The sequence below is a fragment of the Rhinopithecus bieti genome, unplaced genomic scaffold, assembly GCF_001698545.2.
Source record: "Rhinopithecus bieti isolate Rb0 unplaced genomic scaffold, ASM169854v2 scaffold_18548, whole genome shotgun sequence".
NCBI classification, from domain to species: Eukaryota; Metazoa; Chordata; class Mammalia; order Primates; family Cercopithecidae; genus Rhinopithecus; species Rhinopithecus bieti.
Window position 1 is genome coordinate 2344625 of NW_016809526.1, and position 18464 is coordinate 2363088.

General features: G+C 42.1%; 1 protein-coding gene and 1 pseudogene across 6 annotated transcripts in view; one reads left to right on the top strand and one right to left on the bottom strand.

Moving 5' to 3' along the window:
• The window catches only part of CDK19 (cyclin dependent kinase 19), a 214681-nt gene that overhangs the window by 115994 nt on the left and 80223 nt on the right, over positions 1-18464 (top strand). The gene's annotated exons all lie outside the window — the stretch shown is intronic.
• LOC108540515 (40S ribosomal protein S20 pseudogene) lies at positions 5680-6018 on the bottom strand (annotated as a pseudogene).

The window sequence follows — 18464 nt, forward strand, 5'->3', positions numbered from 1 at the left end:
TAGTAGAGATGGGGTTTCACCGTTGTCTCTACTAAAAGATTGTCATCGTTTGGCCAGGCTAGTCTCAAACTCCTGACCTCAGGTGATCTGCCCGCCTCAGCCTCCCAAAGTGCTAGGATTACAGGCGTGAGCCACCACACCTGGCCGCCTTCTCATTTTTTTTTTTTTTTTTTTTTGACTGTTAAAGAGAGATTTAAAAATAATGTCTTCTGTCCAGAACTGCCATCTTCCACTTTGCCAAAATGACAAACACAAAGGGAAAGAGGAGTGGCACCGCTGTATTTTCTTTAAAAATATAGTCTTTTAGAAAACGTGGAGTTATTCCTTCGGCCACGTACATGTGAAGCTCCAAGAAAGGTGATACTGTAGACATCAAGGGTATGGGTACTATTCAAAAATTTCAAAAAAGAGTGTCCCACAATGTTACTCAGGCAAAACTGGAAGAGTCTATCACAGTGTTACCCAGCATGCTGTTGACATTGTTGTAAACAACAGGTTGGCTGGGCACGCACGGTAGCTCACGCCTGTAAGCCTAACACTTTGAGAGGCTGAGGTGGGCGGATCACCCGAGGGCAGGAGTTTGAGAGCAGCCTGGCCAACATGGTGAAACCCCGTCTCTCCTAAAAATACAAAAATTAGCTAGGTGTGGTGGCCGGCACCTGTAATCCCAGCTACTTGGGAGGCTGACACAGAAGAATCACATGAACCCAGGAGGCAGAGGTTGCAGTGAGCAGAGATCAAGCCATTGCACTCCAGCCTGGGCGACACAGCAAGACTCCATCTCAAAAACAAACAAAAAAAGAAAACAGGTTAAGGTCCACATTCTTTTTTATTATTGTTATTTTTTATTCTTTTATTATACTTTAAGTTCTGGGATACATGTGCACAATGTGCAGGTTTGTTACATAGGTATACGTGTGCCATGGTGGTTTGCTGCACCCCTTAACCTGTCATCTACATTTGGTATTTCTCCTAATGCTATCCCTCCTCCCTCCCCACAACAGGCCCCGGTGTGTGATGTTCCCCTCCCTGTGGCCATATGTTCTCATTGTTCAACTCCCACTTATGAGTGGGAACATGTGGCGTTTGGTTTTTTGTTCCTGTGTTAGTTTGCTGAGATATTTCTCTTAATACCCGAAATTGTTATCTGTTTCCGCTTCTGGGAGGAAGGTAATCTTTCTTGGTTTTCATAACAATATCCTCTCCTGAGAGAAGGAGGCTTCGCTTCTGTGAACATACCTTCCGAGTCTGTGTAATCCTATGCCTTAAATGTCTCTTTTTTCAGACCCTTTAATGTTCTTATTTTCCAAAAGAGCTCTCTACTAAATGCCCTTCCCATTTGCTCCCTTACAATGCTTCTGGGCAATGTCTTCTCTATGCTAATGACTCCTAAGTTCTTTACCTGCAGTTGAGCACTCTCGCCTGAGCTTCAGATCAAGGTAACAGGATCACTAACTATATGCCCCATGAACGTCTTGAGTTCATCACATCTGATACTAAAATCTACATTTCTGGCTAGGTGCAGTGGCCCACGCCTGTAATCCCAGCACTTTCGGAGGGCAAGGGAGGCTGATCACCTGAGGTTAGGAGTTTGAGACCAGCCTGACCAACATGGAGAAATCCCATCTCTACTAAAAATACAAAATTAGCCAGGTGTGGTGGTGCATGCCTGTAATCCCAGCTATTGGGGAGGCTGAGGCAGGAGAATTGCTTGAACCTGATAGGCGGAGGCTGCGGTGAGCTGAGATTGCACCGTTCCTCCAGCCTGGGTGACAAGAGTGAAACTCCATCTCCAAAAAAAAAAAAAGAAAAGAAAGAAAGAAAAAAAACCTACATTTCTTCACACCTTAAACCTGTAATGCTTTTACTTATCTCTAATTGTACCACCATCTTTTTGGTTGCTTGTACCATCCTGGGTCATTTTCCCTCAGTCTATCAATTACTAAATCCTATTCAGTTTTTCTTACCCTGTTTTTATCTAACCCCTCCTTTCTGTCTTTATTGCCATTGCCCATGCCAGGTCCTATTCTCCCTCCCTTCATCTCCCTCTCATTGCTTCCAGAATTAGCCTTGGCCTATGATCCCACACTCCTGGGGCACGTGTAGATTACCTGAATCTATTTAGTTAATGAACACATGCCCTGAACAACTTTTGACTTCTGGGTTATATGAGAACTTAAAAAGATAACTAAAAATATTTGTTGATATTGACTGCATTCATAACATGGAATGACTTTACACTTTACCAGATAGTTAATATAAGTGTATGTAAAAATAGGATATGTTTAAAAAAGATAAATAATACAAGAGATCATTTGCTGACTTCCAAATGAGTGGTATAGATAATCCCCATAGGGATTTGGAAGCGTGAGACATCATTAAGAGTAATGGATTTAATGAATGGAAAGGAACAAAGGAAATAAAAGCAGACAAGGGTTGGTGGGGAGGAGGGGTGGAGAGTTGGATAAAAGGGAGAAAAAGGTAATGTAAGTAGTAAAGATACATGACATTGGGGTTCATGAAATTAAAAAAAGATAGGGCTTCCCAGGGCTGCTCTGACTGCATAATACACAGTACACGGTTTGGTTGCCATGTTAATGAAAACAAAGTCTTTTGATTTCATACTCCCCTAGTCCTTTAATTTCACTTAATTATTGACTGAACTATGTTCCCAATCCTGGCTAGTCATTTTGGAGTTATCTGTCTTGACCAAACAGGAGACTGGGCAATAGATGGTGTTTGTAATCAGAACAAACACATCCTTTGACACCAAAAACAATAACTTAAAATGCATGCCCTGATTATCGCTGAATGTATATTTGAACTATGTGGTCTTCTGTCAATATTCTGGAATTTTCAGATAGCCTAGCATTTTAAAAATTTATTATTTTGGTGACCTCTTCATAGGTAAACACTCTAACTTTAATTTCAGTCTTATCCATTCCAAAGACATGAATGTGTATAATTTATAATATGGTGCTATTCTAAATATAGGTATATAGGTTCATTTTTAATTTTTATTTTTTAGAAACAGGGTCTTGGTCTGTCACTGAGGCTAGAGTGCAGTGGTATGATCATAGCTCACTGCATCCTTGAACTCCTGGGTTCAAGCAATCCTCCCACTTCAGCCTCCCGAGTTGCTGGGACTACAGGTGCATGCCACCATACCTGGCTAATTTTAAAATTTTTTGTAGAGACAAGGTTTCCCTGTGTTGCCGAGGCTGGTCCTTAACACCTGGGCTCAAGTTGTCCTCCTGCTTTGGCCTCATAAGGTGCTAGAACTAGATGTGTGAACCACTGTGCCTGGCAGTTTGATTTTTTTCGATTTCATTCAAGTCAGTGTATGTTGTATAGCTGTCCTTTTCGTTTTGTCTCTGAATTTTCGGAAATTATATATTTTCTCCATTATCATTTCAATTAATAGCATTTTTTGGAAATTGATCATACTAAGAATTGGCATATAAAAACTCAATTTGACATAAAATGATTCTTGGTTTTGAAATATTAATTATAACATAATTAATATATTTCCCTAAGCACCCTATTCAAAGTACTACTAACATAATATCTTAGAGCAAAGGTTTTCAAACTTTGAGTCAGCTTGCCTGTTCTTGGTCTGGCTCTTTCTTGCTCATAATCTATGATGTGCACTGGTGTTTTCAATTATTTTCTATTTTAGTCCAGTTCAGGTTATTTCACTTGCCGGGAATATGGTGGGGGAAGTGCTGGTTGCAACTCAGTAGACAGATTTCATGATTCACTAATGGGTCATAAGCTGCAGTTTGAAAAACAATACCTTAGAGTAGGCTTTTACAAAAAATAATTTGAAAAATACAGAGCAACATAAAGTAGCAAACCAAATTTGATTCACTAGTTAACTCCTGTTGACATTTCAGAAATAGAAATATATACATAATAAGAATTCAAACAATATCACAATTGCTATTTGTTATATTAAAGTAATACAGAAAGATATAAAATGAAAAATGTTAAACCTTTGTCTTCTTTAACACCTGGTCATTCTGCACAAAAGTAGCTAGTAAAAATGGCTTCTTATAATGACATTTTTTGTGCATGTACCACTACATATGTATCTTTTAAAAATACCAAAGAGATAGATATATATATTCTGTTCCATCTTTATCACTTAATGTTATGTCTTAGTGATCTTTCCATATCGACAATACAGGTATCATTTTTTTAACCCCCAAGTCAAAGGTCATTTTTAAAATTTATTTTATTTTGGTCAGAGTCTTCCTCTGTCTCCCAGGCTGAAGTGCAATGATGCGATCATGGCTCACTGCAGCCTCAAACTCCTGGGCTCAAGCAATCCTCCCATTTTAGCCTCTCAAGTTAACTAGGACTACAGGTACATGCCAACACACCTGGCTAATATTTTTAATTTTAATTTTTTTTGTAGAGATGGGGTTTTACTATGTTGCCCAGGCTGCAGTGTAGTGGCACAGTCAGAGCTCACTGTAGCCTCAACTACCCACGCTCAAGCAATTGTCCAGCCTCAGCCTCCTGAGCAGCTAAGACTACAGGTGTGAGCCACCGTGCCCAGCTAATTAATTTTTTATATTTTGTAGAGATGAGGTCTCACTATATTGTCCAGTCTGGTCTCAAACTCCTAGGCTCAAGCAGTCCTCCTGCCTTGGTCTCCCAAAGTGCTGGAATTACAGGCATGAGCCACCTGGCCTCTTATTTATTTTTATTTGTATTTTTGACAGACAGAGTCTTGCGCAGTCACCCAGTTTGGAGTATAGTAGAACAATCCCGGCTCACTGCAACCTCCGCCTCCCAGGTGCAAGTGATTCTTCTGCCTCAGCTTCCCCAGTAGCTGGGACTACAGGCGTACACCACCACGCCTGGCTAATTTTTGTATTTTTAGTAGAGATGGGGTTTCACCATGTTAGCCAAACTGGTCTTGAACTCCTGAACTTGTGATCCACCCACCCTGGTCTCCCAAAGTGCTGGGATTACAGGCGTGAGCTACCGCGCCCAGCCCATCCACCTGGCCTCTTATTGCATTCTTTTTAATGGCTATATAATATTCCATTGTAGGGATGGGGTTTAATTTCTTCAACCAGTTCCTTATTGACGCCATCTAGATGCTTTTAAGCTTTAAAATTTTTCCCAGTCTGATCAATGAAAAATATATCTCCACTGCTCCAATTTGCATTCTTAAGTTGAGATAGTCATACTGTTAGATAATTTTGACTATTTTAATTTATATTTATTTTGTGAAATGTCTGTTCATATTCTCTGCCCATTGGACTCTGAAGGGTTTTCCATTTTTCTTTTTCATTTTTTTTTTTTTCGAGACTGAGTCTCACTCTGTTGCCCAGGCTGGAGTACAGTGGCGCCATCTCGGCTTACTGCAGCCTCCACCTCCCGGGTTCACGCCATTCTCCTGCCTCAGCCTCCCAAGTAGCCGGAACTACTGGTGCCTGCCACCACACCCGGCTATTTTTTTTTTTTTTTTTTTTTGTATTTTAGTAGAGAAAGGGTTTCACCATGTTAGCCAGAATGGTCTCGATCTCCTGACCTCGTGATCCACCTGCCTTGGCCTCCCCAAGTGCTGGGATTACAGGTGTGAGCCACCACGCCCGGCTCCATTTTTCTTTGTTTTGTTTTGTTTTTTTAACAACTAGTAATTAATTTATTAAAATAGTTGACTTAAACATCTGCATTGGTGACTTCAGAATCAACTCCTGGCGCAATAGTGATGGAAATAATCTGCTTGACAGTCTTGGAAGGACTGTGCAAGTCAATGAGTCACTTTTGGATTCTCATCTGGAAGCCATCCCAATGCCTTAGAACTGTCACCACAAGGAGTTTTTCTTGTAGTGATTTTCAGAATCTTGGTAGGCATACAAACTGGTCCTTTTACTTTGAGATTTTTAAACTTTTTGCCTGTGATCAAGTCAGCACACACCTTCTCCAGGGGTTTTATTCTAATTCCATGAAGCACCACCTCTGGCTCCACAGTGTTTTTCTGGTATCTTTAAAAACCATGGATGTGGCATGGCTTCCTTACTGACCTGTTCCTCAGCAAGAGTGAGCAGCATTGAGTCACGAGCAGGAGTGGCACACCAGAGCTCCCCAGCACCTATGACCACATCTTCCTAAAAAAAGCTGAATTTTATAAGCTCTATAAGCTAGCAGTCCCCAACCTTTTTGGCACCAGGGACTGGTTTTGTGGAGATAACTTTTTCACAGACTGGAGTTGGGGGGATGGTTTCTGGATGATTCAAGCACATTACATTTATTATGCACTTTATTTCTATTATTACTACATTATAATATATAATGAAATAATTATACATCTCACCATAATGTATAATCAGTGGGAACCCTGAACTTGTTTTCCTGCAACAAGATGATTCTATCTGGGGGTGTTGGGAGACCGTGACAGATCATCAAGCATTAGATTCTCATAAGGAGCACGCAATCCAGATCCTTTGCATGTGCAGTTCATAATGGGGTTCGTGGTCCTATGAGAATCTAATGCTGCTGCTTATCTGACAGGAGATAGAGCTCAGGTGGTCATGTGAGCATTGGGGAGCAGCTGTAAATACAGATGAAGCTTTGCTTAATTACCCACTGCCCACCTCCTGCTGTGCAACCTGTTCCTAACAGTCATGAGCCAGTATGGGTCCGTGGCCCAGGGGTTGAGGACCCCTGCTGTAAGTCAAGCAAATTAGCCGTTTATTTTCTTATGACTTGATGATTTCCAAACATTTTGTTAGCTGTTTGACTTTGTTCAGGATGTATTTTCTGTACAAGATAGTTCTGTAGTCAAATTTATTGACCCTTGTGTGTTTTATTTTTAATATTTTAAAAATTTGAATAGCTTGTGGGGTACAAGTAGTTTTTGGTTACATGGATGAATTATATAGTGGTGAATTTTGAGATTTTTAGTGCATCTGGTACCTGAGTAGTGTACATTATAACCAATATGTAATTTTTTAATCTCCTTCCACCTTCCCTCCTTTTGAATCTCTGATATCCATTATACCACTTTGTATACTTTTGTGTATCCATAGCTTAGCTCCCACCATATGGTATTTGGTTTTCCATTCCTGAGTTATTTCACTTAAAATCATGGCCTCCAGCTTCATCCATGCTTTTTGTTTTTGAGACAAAGTCTCACTTCCTTGCCCAGGCTGGAATGCAGTGGCGTGATCTCAGCTCACTGCAACCTCCGTCTCCTGCGTTCAAGCAGTTCTCCTGCCTCAGCCTCCCATGTAGCTGGGATTACAGACATGCACCACCATAACCAGCTAATTTTTGTATTTTTAGTAGAGACGACGTTTCACCATGTTGTCCAGGCTGGTCTCAAACTCCTGACCTCAGGTGACTCCCAGAGTGCTGGGATTACAGGCGTGAGCCCCCGTGCCCAGCCTCGAGTTTCTGAAAAGACGTTATTTCATTCTTTTTTATGACTGAGTAGTAGTTCATGGTGTATATATACCACATTTTTTTTTTTTTTTTTGAGACAGGGTCTCACTTTGTCACCCAGGCTGGAGTGCAGTGGCATGAACATGGCTCACTGCAGCCTTGACCTCCTGGGCCCAAGCAATCCTCCCACCTCAGCCCCCTAACATACAGCGGTGTGTTACTATGCCTGGCTAATTCTTTGTAAAGATGGGGTTTTGTCATCTTCCCCAGGCCAGTCCTGAGCTCCGAAAATCTGCCCACCTCAGCTTCCCAAAGTGCTGGGATTTCAGGTGTGAGCCACTGCGCCTGGCTATCTACATTTTCTTTATCCACTCATTGGTTAGTGAGCACTTAGGTTGGTTCCATATCTTTGCGATTGTGGATTGTGCTGTGATAAACATATGTATGCAGCTGTCTTTGATATAATGACTTCTTTTTCTTTGGGTAGACACCTAGTAGTGGGATTGCTGGATTGAATGGTGGATCTACGCTTAGTTCTTTAAGAATTTTCCATACTGTTTTCCATAGAGGTTGTACTCATTTACATTCCAACAAGCAGTGTTAAGTATTCCCTTTTCACCATATCCACACCAACATCTATTGTTTTTTGGCTTTCTTAATGGCCATTCTTGCAGAAGTAAGGTGGTATCTCATTGTGGTTTTCATTTTCATTTCCCTGATGATTAGTGATGTTGAGCATTTTTTTCATATATTTGTTGGCCATTTGTATATCTTCTTTTGAGAAATGTCTATCATTTGCCCACTTTTTGATGGAATTATTATTATTTTTTCTTGCTGATTTGTTTGAGTTCCTTGTAGATTCTGGATATTAGTCCTTTGTTGGATGCATAGTTAGCAAATATTTTCTCCCATTCTGTGGGTTGTTTGTTTATTTATGATCATTTCTTTTGCTGTGCCGGAACTTGTTAGTTTAACTAGGCCCCATTTGTTTATTTTTGCTTTTTTTACATTTGCTTTTGGGCTTTTAGTTATAAATTCTTTGCCTATTCCAATGTCCAGAAGGGTTTTTTAAGTTTATCTTTTATAATTTTTATGGTTTCATGCCTTACAGTTAAGTCTTTGATCCATCTTTAGTTGATTTCTATATAAGGTGAGAGATGAGGATCCAGTTTCATTCTTCTACCTGTGGCTTCTGAATTATCCCAGCACATTTTGTTGAATAGGGCGTCATTTCCCCACTTTATGTTTTTGTTTGCTTTGTCGAAGATCAGTTTACTGTAAGTATTTGGCTTTATTTCTAAAATATTTATTTATTTTTATCTCTATTCTGTTCCGTTGGTCTGTGTGCCTATTTTTATGCCAGTACCATGCTGTTCTGGTAACTATAGCCTTGTAGCATAGTTTGAAATTGGGTAATGTGATCCCTCCAGCTTTGTTCTTTTTGCCTAGTCTTGCTTTGGCTATGTGGGCTCTTTTTTTCATTCCATATTAATTTTAGGATTGCTTTTTTTAGTTCTGTGAAGAATGATGATGGTATTTTCATGGGAATTGCATTGAATTTATGGATTGCTTTTGGCAATGTGGTCATCTACACAACATTGATTCTACCCACCCATAAACATGGGATGTGTTTCCATTTGTTTATATCATCTGTGACTTCTTTCAGCAGTGTTTTGTAGTTTTGCTTGTGGAGATCTTTCATCTCCTTGGTTAGGTATATTTCTCTCCTTGGTTAGCTATATTCCTAAGTATTTTATTTTATTTTTTTTGCAGCTATTATAAAAGGGGTTGAGGTCTTGCTTTCATTCTCAGCTTGGTCACTGTTGGTGCATAGCAGTGCTACTAATTTGTGTACATTGATCTTGTAATTTGAAACTTTATTGAATTTATTTTTTATTTTTATTTATATTTATTTAATTTATTTATTTTGAGACAGAGTTTCACCATTGTTGCCTAGGCTGGAGTGCAATGGCTTGATCTCGGCTCACTGCAACCTCCGCCTCCTGGGTTCAAGCAATTCTCTTGCCTCAGCCTCCTGAGTAGCTGGGATTATACGCGCACACCACCATGCCCAGCTTATTGTTTGCATTCTTGTTTTTTTTTTTTTGAGATGGAGTCTCACTCTGTCGCCCAGGCTGGAGTGCAGTGGCGTGATCTCAGCTCACTGCAACCTCCACCTCCTAGATTCAAGCAATTCTCCTGCCTCAGCCTCTGGAGTAGCTGGGATTACAGGTGCTCACCACCACACCTGGCTAATTTTTGTATTTTTAGAAGAGATAGGGTTTTGCCATGTTGGCCAGGCTGGTCTCGAACTCCCAGCCTCAAGTGATCTGCCCCCTCTCAGCCTCCCATAGTGCTGGGATTACAGGCGTGAGCCACTGTGCCCAACAATTTTTTGTATCTTTAGTAGAGGCAAGGTTTTGTCATGTTGGCCAGGCTGGTCTCGAACTCCTGGCCTCAGGTGATCCACTTGCCTCAGCTTCCCAAAGTGCTGGGATTACAGACGTGAGCCACCGCACCCGGCCTGGTGAATTTGTTTATCAGATCTGGGAGCTTTTTGGATGCCTCTTTAGGGTTTTCTAGGTATACAATCATATCATCAGCAAACAGCGACACTTTGACCTCCTCTTTACAATGTGGATGCCCTTTATTTCTTTCTCTTGTCTGATTGCTCTGGCTAGGACTTCCAGTACTGTGTTGAATAGAAGTGGGGAAAGTAGGCATCCTTGTCTTGTTCCAGTTTTCAGTGGAAATGCTTTCAACTTTTCCTCATTCAGTATAATGTTGGCTGTGGGTTTGTCATAGATGCCTTTTATTACCTTAAGGTATGTTCCTTCTATGCTGATTTTGTTGGTGGTTTTAATCCTAAAGGGATACTGGATTTTTTCAAATGCTTTTTCTGCATCTGTTGACATGATCATATCATTTTTGTTTTTAGCTATGGTTATGTGGTGTATCACATTTACTGACTTGCGTATGTTAAACCATCCTTGTATCACTGTTATGAAACCACCTGGGCCGGGCGCGGTGGCTCACACCTGTTGTCCCAGCACTGGGAGGCCGAGGTGGGCGGATCACAAGGGCAGGAGATCCAAGACCATCCTGGCTAACACGGTGAAACCCCGTCTCTACTAAAAATACAAAAAAATTAACAGGGCGTAGTGGCGGGTGCCTGTAGTCCCAGCTATTTGGGAGGCTGAGGCAGGAGAATGGCGTGAACCCGGGAGGTGGAGCTTGCAGTGAGCCGAGATCGCGCCACCGCACTCCAGCCTGGGCGACTGAGCAAGACTCCGTCTCAAGAAAAAAAAAAGAAGAAGAAACCACTTGATCATGGTGTATTATCTTTTTGATATGCTGTTGGATTTGGTTAGCTAGTATTTTGTTGAGGATGTTTACATCTATGTTCATCAGGAATATTGATCTATAGTTCTCTTTTTTCAATATGTCCTTTCCTGGTTTGACATGAGGGTGATACAGGCTTCATAGAATGATTTAGGGATGATTTCCTCTTTATCTTTTGAAATAGTTTCAGTAAGACTGGTACCAATTCTTCATTGAATGTCTGATAGAATTCAGCTGTGAATCCATCTGGTTCTGGACTTTTTTTGTTGGTAGTTTTTTTTTTAATTGCTATTTTAATCTCAGTACTTGTTATTGGTCTATTCAGAGTTTCTATTTCTTCCCAATGTAATCTAGGAGGGATGTATATTTTCAAGAATTTACCCATCTCCTCTAGGTTTTCTACTTTGTGTGCATAAAGGTGTTCATAGTAGCCTTGAATAATCTTTTGTATTTCTGTGGTATCGGTTGTAATATCTCCAGTTTCATTTCTAATTGAGCTTATTTGGATCTTCTCTCTTCTTTTCTTGGTTAATCTTGCTAATGGTCTATCAATTTTGTTTATCTTTTCAAAGAACCAGTTATTTGTTTCATTGATCTATTGTAATTTTTTTGTTTCAATTTTATTTAGTTCTGCTCTAATCTTTATTTGTTTTCTTCTGCTAACTTTGGGTTTAGTTTGTCCTTGTTTCTCTAGCTCCTTGAGGTATGACTTTAGGTTGTCAGTTTGTGATTTTCAGACATTTTTAGGCATTTAATACTATGAACTTCCCTTTTAGCAGTGCTTTTTCTGTATTCCAGAGGTTTTGCTGGGTTGTGTCACTAGTATCATTCAGTTGAAAGAATTTTTAAATTTTCATCTTGATTTCATTGTTGACCCAAAGGTCATTCAGGAGCAGATTATTTAATTTCCATGTATTTGTATAGTTTTGAGGCTTCCTTTTGGAGTTAATTTCCAATTTTCTTTCTTTTCTTTCTGTCTTGTCCTACTGTCTTGCCCAGACTGGAGTGCAGTGGTGCGATCTCAGTTCACTGCAACCTCTGCATCCTGGGTTAAAGCGATTCTTCTGCCTCAGCCTCCTGAGTAGCTGAGATTACAGGCACCTGCCACCATGCCTGGCTAATTTTTTATTTTTAGTAGAGACCGACCTTTGCCATGTTGGCCAGGCTAGTCTCAAACTCTTGACCTCAGGCGATCTGCCCGCCTCAGCCTCCCAAAGTGCTGGGATTACAGCCGTAAGCCACCATGCCCGGCCAATTTCCAGTTTTGTTTTACTGTGTTCTGAGACAGTGCTTGATATAATTTCGATTTTCTTTAATTTACTGACACTTTTTCTGTGGCCTATCATATGGTCTGTCTTGGAGAATGTTCCATGTGCTAATGAAAAGAATGTATTCTCTGCAGTTGTTGGGTAGAATGTTCTGTAAATATCTGTTAAGTCCATTTGTTCTAGGGTATAGTTTAAGTCCCTTGTTTCTTTGTTGACTTTCTATCTTAACTTGTCTAGTGCTGTCAGTGGAGTATTGAGGTCCCCCACTATTACTGTGTTGCCATCTGTCTCAGTTTCTTAGGTCTAGTAGTAATTTTATAAATTTGGGAGCTCCAGTTTCAGGTGCATGTATCTTTAGGATTGTGATACTCTTCTGTTGGACTGATCCTGTTATCATTATATAATGTCCCTCTTTGTCTTTTTAAACTGTTGTTGCTTTAAAGTCTGTGTTGTCTGATATAAGAATAGCTATTCCTGCTGGCTTCTAGTTTCCTTTTGCATGAAAACATAGTTTCCTTTTGCATATCTTTTTCTACCACTTTACTTTAAGCTTATATGAGGCCTTATGTGTTAGGTGAGTCTCTTGAAGACAGCAGATACTTGGTTGGTGAATTTTTATGCATTCTGTCATCCTGCATCTTTTAAGTGGAGCATTTCAGCCATTTACATTCAACATTAGTATGGAGATGTGAATTACTGTTCCATTCGTCATGCTAGTTGTTGCCTGAACACCTTGTTTTTTTTCCATTGTGGTATTGTTTTATAGGCCCTGTGAGATTTGTACTATAAGGAGGTTCTATTTTGGTGTATTTTGAGATTTTTGTTTCAAAATTTAGAACTCCTATTAATATATTAGCATTTATTGTAGTGCTTGCTTGGTAGTGGCAAATTCACTCGGCAATTGCTTGTCTGAAAAAGACTTTATCTCCCCTTCATTTATGGATAGATATTCAGGTTTCTCAGGCTGTGGGTGGGGCCATTGAGCTCCCAAGCATTTATGTTTTTTGTCTTCAGCTACTTGGGCAGGTAGAGAAAAACCATCAGGTGTGGGCAGAGTTAGGTGGGTCTGAGTTCAGGGCGGGCCTTGCTGTGGCCAATATGGGGGATGGGATGGTTCTCAGGCCAATGGGATTATGTTCCAAGGGGAATGATGACTGCCTCTATTGTGTCATACAGGTTACCAGGGAAGTAGGGGAAAGCCAGCAATGACAGATTTCACCTAGCTCCTACACAGCCAGCAAGGCCAGCCTCACTCCTGTTGTGCCCCACTAACAGCACCAAGTTTATATCCAGGCAGCCAGCCTACAGGGCTGCAGTCTTGCCCCAGGGCATAACTCCACTGAGAAAGTAAGCAGGGCTTTCCAACCTTGCCCCTTTCCACCTGCTGGAGACCGGGAGTGCCTGCAGGGCTCTTCCCACTGCTTCTTCTACTTTTATATTTTGCTTAGCTCACTAAATCCATCTCAGCTCTAGGTAAAGCTAAGTCCTTCTCCCATGATCTGCATTTTCAGGTTCCCCAGTGGGGATATGTATTCAGAGGCAGACTTTTCCCCCTCTTTGGGAAAAGAAGAATGGCGTTAACCCGGGAGGTGGAGCTTGCTTGCAGTGAGCCGAGGATCGTGGCCACTGCACTCCCAAAGCCTGGGCGACAGAGCGAGACTCCATCTTCAAAAAAAAAAAAAAAAAAAAAAAAAGAAAGAAAAATCAATCATAACTTTCTGGAAATGAAAGACACACTGGGCCGTGGCGCGGTGGGCTCCATGCCTGTAATCCCAGCACTTCGGGGGGGGCTGAGGCGGTTTTCCCCCACTTTTGGGAAGTGCAGTGGCCAGGCTGCTTCTTTCAAAGGGGTCTTGTGAATTCTTTCAGGTTTCTCTGGTATGGCTCCTGCAGTTGGGTTCTTGGGAGCAAAAAGTTCACAGTTGTGAGTCTCCACATGCTGTTTCTGTCTGTCCAAGTAGGAGTTCCACCATTTAGTCCTGTCTCCTTGTCTGTCACATTTTAACTATTTTTGCTTACTTTTGCTTTACATTGCGTGGAATATCTTTTTCACCCTTTACCTTGGATTATTATTATTATTATTATTATTTGGAGATTGGAAGGGCGTTCCTCACTTCGTTGCCCAGGCTGGAATGCAGTGGCACGATCTTGGGGTCGTTGCAACTCTGGTTCCTGGATTCAAGTTGATTTCTGGCTTGCCTTCATCCTCCCAAAGTAGCTGGGATTACAAGGTGGCCCGCCAACATGTCTGGGTAGATGCTTGGTATTTTAGTAAGGAGACAGGTTTCGCCATTGTTTGGCCAGGGCTTGGTCTCAAAACTCTTGAACCTCAGGGTTGATCCACCCACTTTGGGCCTCTCAAGAGTGCTGGGATTTCAGGAGTTGAGCCACTGCACTTCAGCCTCATGGTTAACTTTAGAGAGGCCTGTTGACTGGACTATATGCCTTCATGATTGACCTTTTGCAATGAATTTCCAGGGTTCTTTTGTGTTCTTATATTTGTGTATCTTAAATCCTCTAGCCAAAGGGCCAGGGAAGTTTTCCTCAATTATTCCCCAAATAAGTTTTCCAAACTTTTCTTTTCTCCCTTTTAGGAACACCAAATTTTTTTAAGCTTTGGCCTATTTTTACATTAATCTCATTATTTTCTGGAGACTTTGTTCATTTTTCAAATTCTTTTTTTTTTTTTTTTTCCCTGATTGGTTAGTTCAAAAGCCTTAAGCTTCGAGCCTGAATTCTTTCCTTCTACTTGTTCTAGTCTATTGTTAAAAACTTATCCACTATATTTACATTTTGTAATTCCTAAGAGTGGTTCTCCCCTCCCCTCCCCTTCCCCTCCCCTCCTTCTCATCCTCCTCTTCCTTTCTTTCCTTTCTTTCACACAGTCTCACTTCTGGTCACCAGACTGAAGTTGCAGTGGCATGATCTCGGCCTTCCACTGCAAACCTTCTGGCTTCCCGGGTTCAAGCGATTCTCCTGCCTCAGCCTCCTTTGGTACCTGGGACTACAGGCGTGCACCACCATGCCTAGCTAATTTTTGTATTTTGGGGTAGAACTGGGGTTTGCCCATATTGGCCAGGATGGTCTTTGATCTCTTGACTCGTGATCCGCCTGCCTCAGACCTCCCGAAGTGCTGGGATTACAGGCATGAGCCACCGCGCCCGGCCAGTGTGTCTTTCATTTCCAGAAGTTCTGATTGATTTTTCTTTCTTTCTTTTTTTTTTTTTGAGATGGAGTCTCGCTCTGTCGCCCAGGCTGGAGTGCAGTGGCACAATCTCGGCTCACTGCAAGCTCCACCTCCCGGGTTAACGCCATTCTTCTGCCTCAGCCTCCCGAGTAGTGGGGACTAATTTTTTTTGTATTTTTAGTAGAGACGGGGTTTCACTATGTTGGCCAGGCCGGTCTTGAACTCCTGACCTCAAGATCCACCCGCCTCGGCCTCCCAAAGTGCTGGGATTACAAGTGTGAGCTGCCACGTCCAGCCTGGGGTTTTCTTTAAGATGTCTATCTCTTAGAAAATTTTTCATTCATATCCCGGATTTTTTTTAAAAAATTGCTTTATGTTGGTTTTTACATTTCTCTGGAATCTCCTTGAGTGGCTTAATAATCAACCTTTTGGATTCTTTATCTGATATTTCAAGTATTTCAACTTGGTTTGGATCCATTACTGGAGGACGAGTGTAATCTTTTGTGGATGTTGTTGAGCTCTGTTTTATCATATTACCAGAATTATTTTTCTGGTTCCTTCTCATTTGGAAGGAACCAAATTATCTTTCCTAATTATTCTTGAATTTATTTTTTACTTGACTTTTATAAAATTTCTTTTCCCTTCTTTAAGGATGTGACTTTAATGTTTATAGTTTATTGCAGCCTAATTTGGCTTTTGGTGTTTTCAGGGGTGATGACTCTATATGAGTTCCTTCGTTATAGAGAGTCTTTGATGACTGTCTCAGATGCTGGTTGTAGTAGCAATGTGCTCAGTGTGTGAGAAAATTCATTGTCTCCTATAGGGTTAGAAGGGCAGAGGTCTCTTGAAGCTTATCTCATTCCTTTGTGGTGTGGACTTATTTATTTTTTTTTTCCCCAGTATTTTATTTACTAGGGTGACTATTTTAAGCTTCAGGCCAGTAGGGGAGGTGTTCTTGGGTAGAAACCTGTTGTGGCTAAAGCAGTTGGGTAAATGCAATAGCCAATGGTGGGCAGAAGTCACAGCCTTGACAGAGCGTGGCTGGGAAAGCTGTCAGTGGAATGCACTGAGGTCTTATCAGGATAAAGGTGGGAGCCATCTCAGCTCCCCTGCCAGGTCACCAGGGAAGCTGGCTATCTCCTAGACCCACTTCTGATCCAGTGGTCCAGCTATTTATCAGATGGGCACTTCTTCATCTGCAGGAACGTTGATCTTCTGGGTAGAGAGGAGTTGTGACTCTACATCTTACGCAAGCCTGAACCTGGCGGATACTCCTCCCGTGGGGATGTAGTCACTGTGAAGTGTTCCAGAAAGGCTGTCTATAGGTGCACACATGCTCAGCTCCTGTGGGAGAAGCCCTAACTGTCTGCAGTGGTGAATAAGGGGGAAAAGAAGCCCCCTTCCCCAAGACCCTTTATGAGCACCAGGGCTGCCTGACTGTTGGGGTAGAGCTGCAGACTTTCCCAACTGAGCCCAGCACTGCAACTATGCCTCTGCTGAAAGAAATTTACCACTAGTGGAAAGATCTGGGACTCAAAGCCTGCTGTCCCAAGTATTTTGTCCCATGGGATGTTCCTTTGATATGGTGCACTTCCCCTTCCCCTAGGAGTAGGAGTCCCTGAGAGCCAGATTACTGTGAATGCTGTTGCTCCTCTGGGTCTAGCTGCCCAGTGGGGCTGCCACACTCCAGGCTGGTGCTGCAGAATGTCTGCAAAGAATCCAGTGATGTGACCTGTCCTCAAGTCTTTCAGCAGTGGGTACCAGCACCAGGTCTGATGGGGGTGGCCAGGGAGTGACACAGACTCTGAGATTCCTTAGATATAGATAGCCTTAGTATGTTGGTGTTCTCAAATGCCGATTGTAATAGTAATGAACCTGTCCTGTTGGCAGATTCAGGACCTCCTGGTTAGCCAGAGTGGTACAGACAGTGGTGATGCACAGGTTTTTTCCTTCCTGGGCACAATGTCAATGTTATTCTACCTGGAGATACTTTAATGGACTTGTAATGGACTGTGTTGATTGGCCTGCAGCCAGGAAGTGATGCTTGCAAGAGAGCACCAGCTGTGGTAGTAGTGGTGGGATTTTTACTTGCCTTGTGTTACCCAGGGGAGGTACTCTCATTTCTCAGGTGATGGGTGGGGCCAAAAAGCTCCCAAAAGTTTTTGTCTTTTGTGTTAAGCTACCAGGGTAGGTGGAGGGACAAAGCCAGGTGGGGGGCTCAGTCACATAGGTCTGTGCTCTGATTCCCTACATGCAGGGAAAGCAGCAGCCCCTGTGGGAGTCAGGAGGTGGTTCTCTGGCCTCTGGAGTAATGTTCCAGAGAGGAACGTAGCTGCCTCTGCTGCACAGAAGAGTTCACACAGGGAGTGGGGAGTAGTATGCGGCAGTAAGCCCCACCCAGTTACCATGCACTTGGCAAGGCAGATCTGACACCCACTGTAATCTGCTAGCAGCAATGAGCTAAGTTCCAGGCTGTCTATGCTCAGAACTCAAAACTGCCCCAGGGTGTAAGCCTTCCACCTGGAGATAGCAACTGCCCCTCCCAGTATGCTGGCAAAGGCAGGGCGCCCAGCTCCTGCACTCATGGCTGCAGCACACTTCCCACTCGTTGCCTACTTCTGGCCAAGGGAGTTTGTCCCCACTCGAGGTTATATTGTGAAATTTAGTTGAGGGCTTCTTTCAACCTGCAGCCACTGCTGAGTTAGCTGGCAGCCTTCCGGGAGGTCCCCTGTGAGGTAGAATTGCTTCCCTCAGTCTGCATTGGAGAATGCATGCAAGGCTCTTCCCACTGCTGCTCCTACCTTTGTATTCCTCACCACTCCCTAAATCAGCTCCTGTGCTGGGTGGGGTTAAGGTCCTTCTCTGTGGCTTGGATTTCCAGGTTCCCTGGTGGGGATGTATATCTTGGAGGCAGTCTCTCCCCCTCTCACACTCAGGAGACTTACAGTTTTTTGCTTGGTTCACGGTGTAGGCTGCAGCCTGCTACTTCTTTCAGAGGGTCTGTGGATTTTTTCAGGTTTCCTAAGTTCCTGTGTTGCTTCTTGGAAAAACAGTTCCCAGAGTGAGTCTTTACACGCTATTTTGTCTTTCCTAGTGGGAGAGGTATGCTAACACTGCCTCCAGTCTGCCATCTTGGAAAAAAACCTTCCCTGTATTTTTTTTATATATATATATTTTATATATATATATATATATATATTTTTTTTTTATATATGTATATATATGTGTGCGTGTATATATATAGTTTTTTTTTTTTGGGGGGG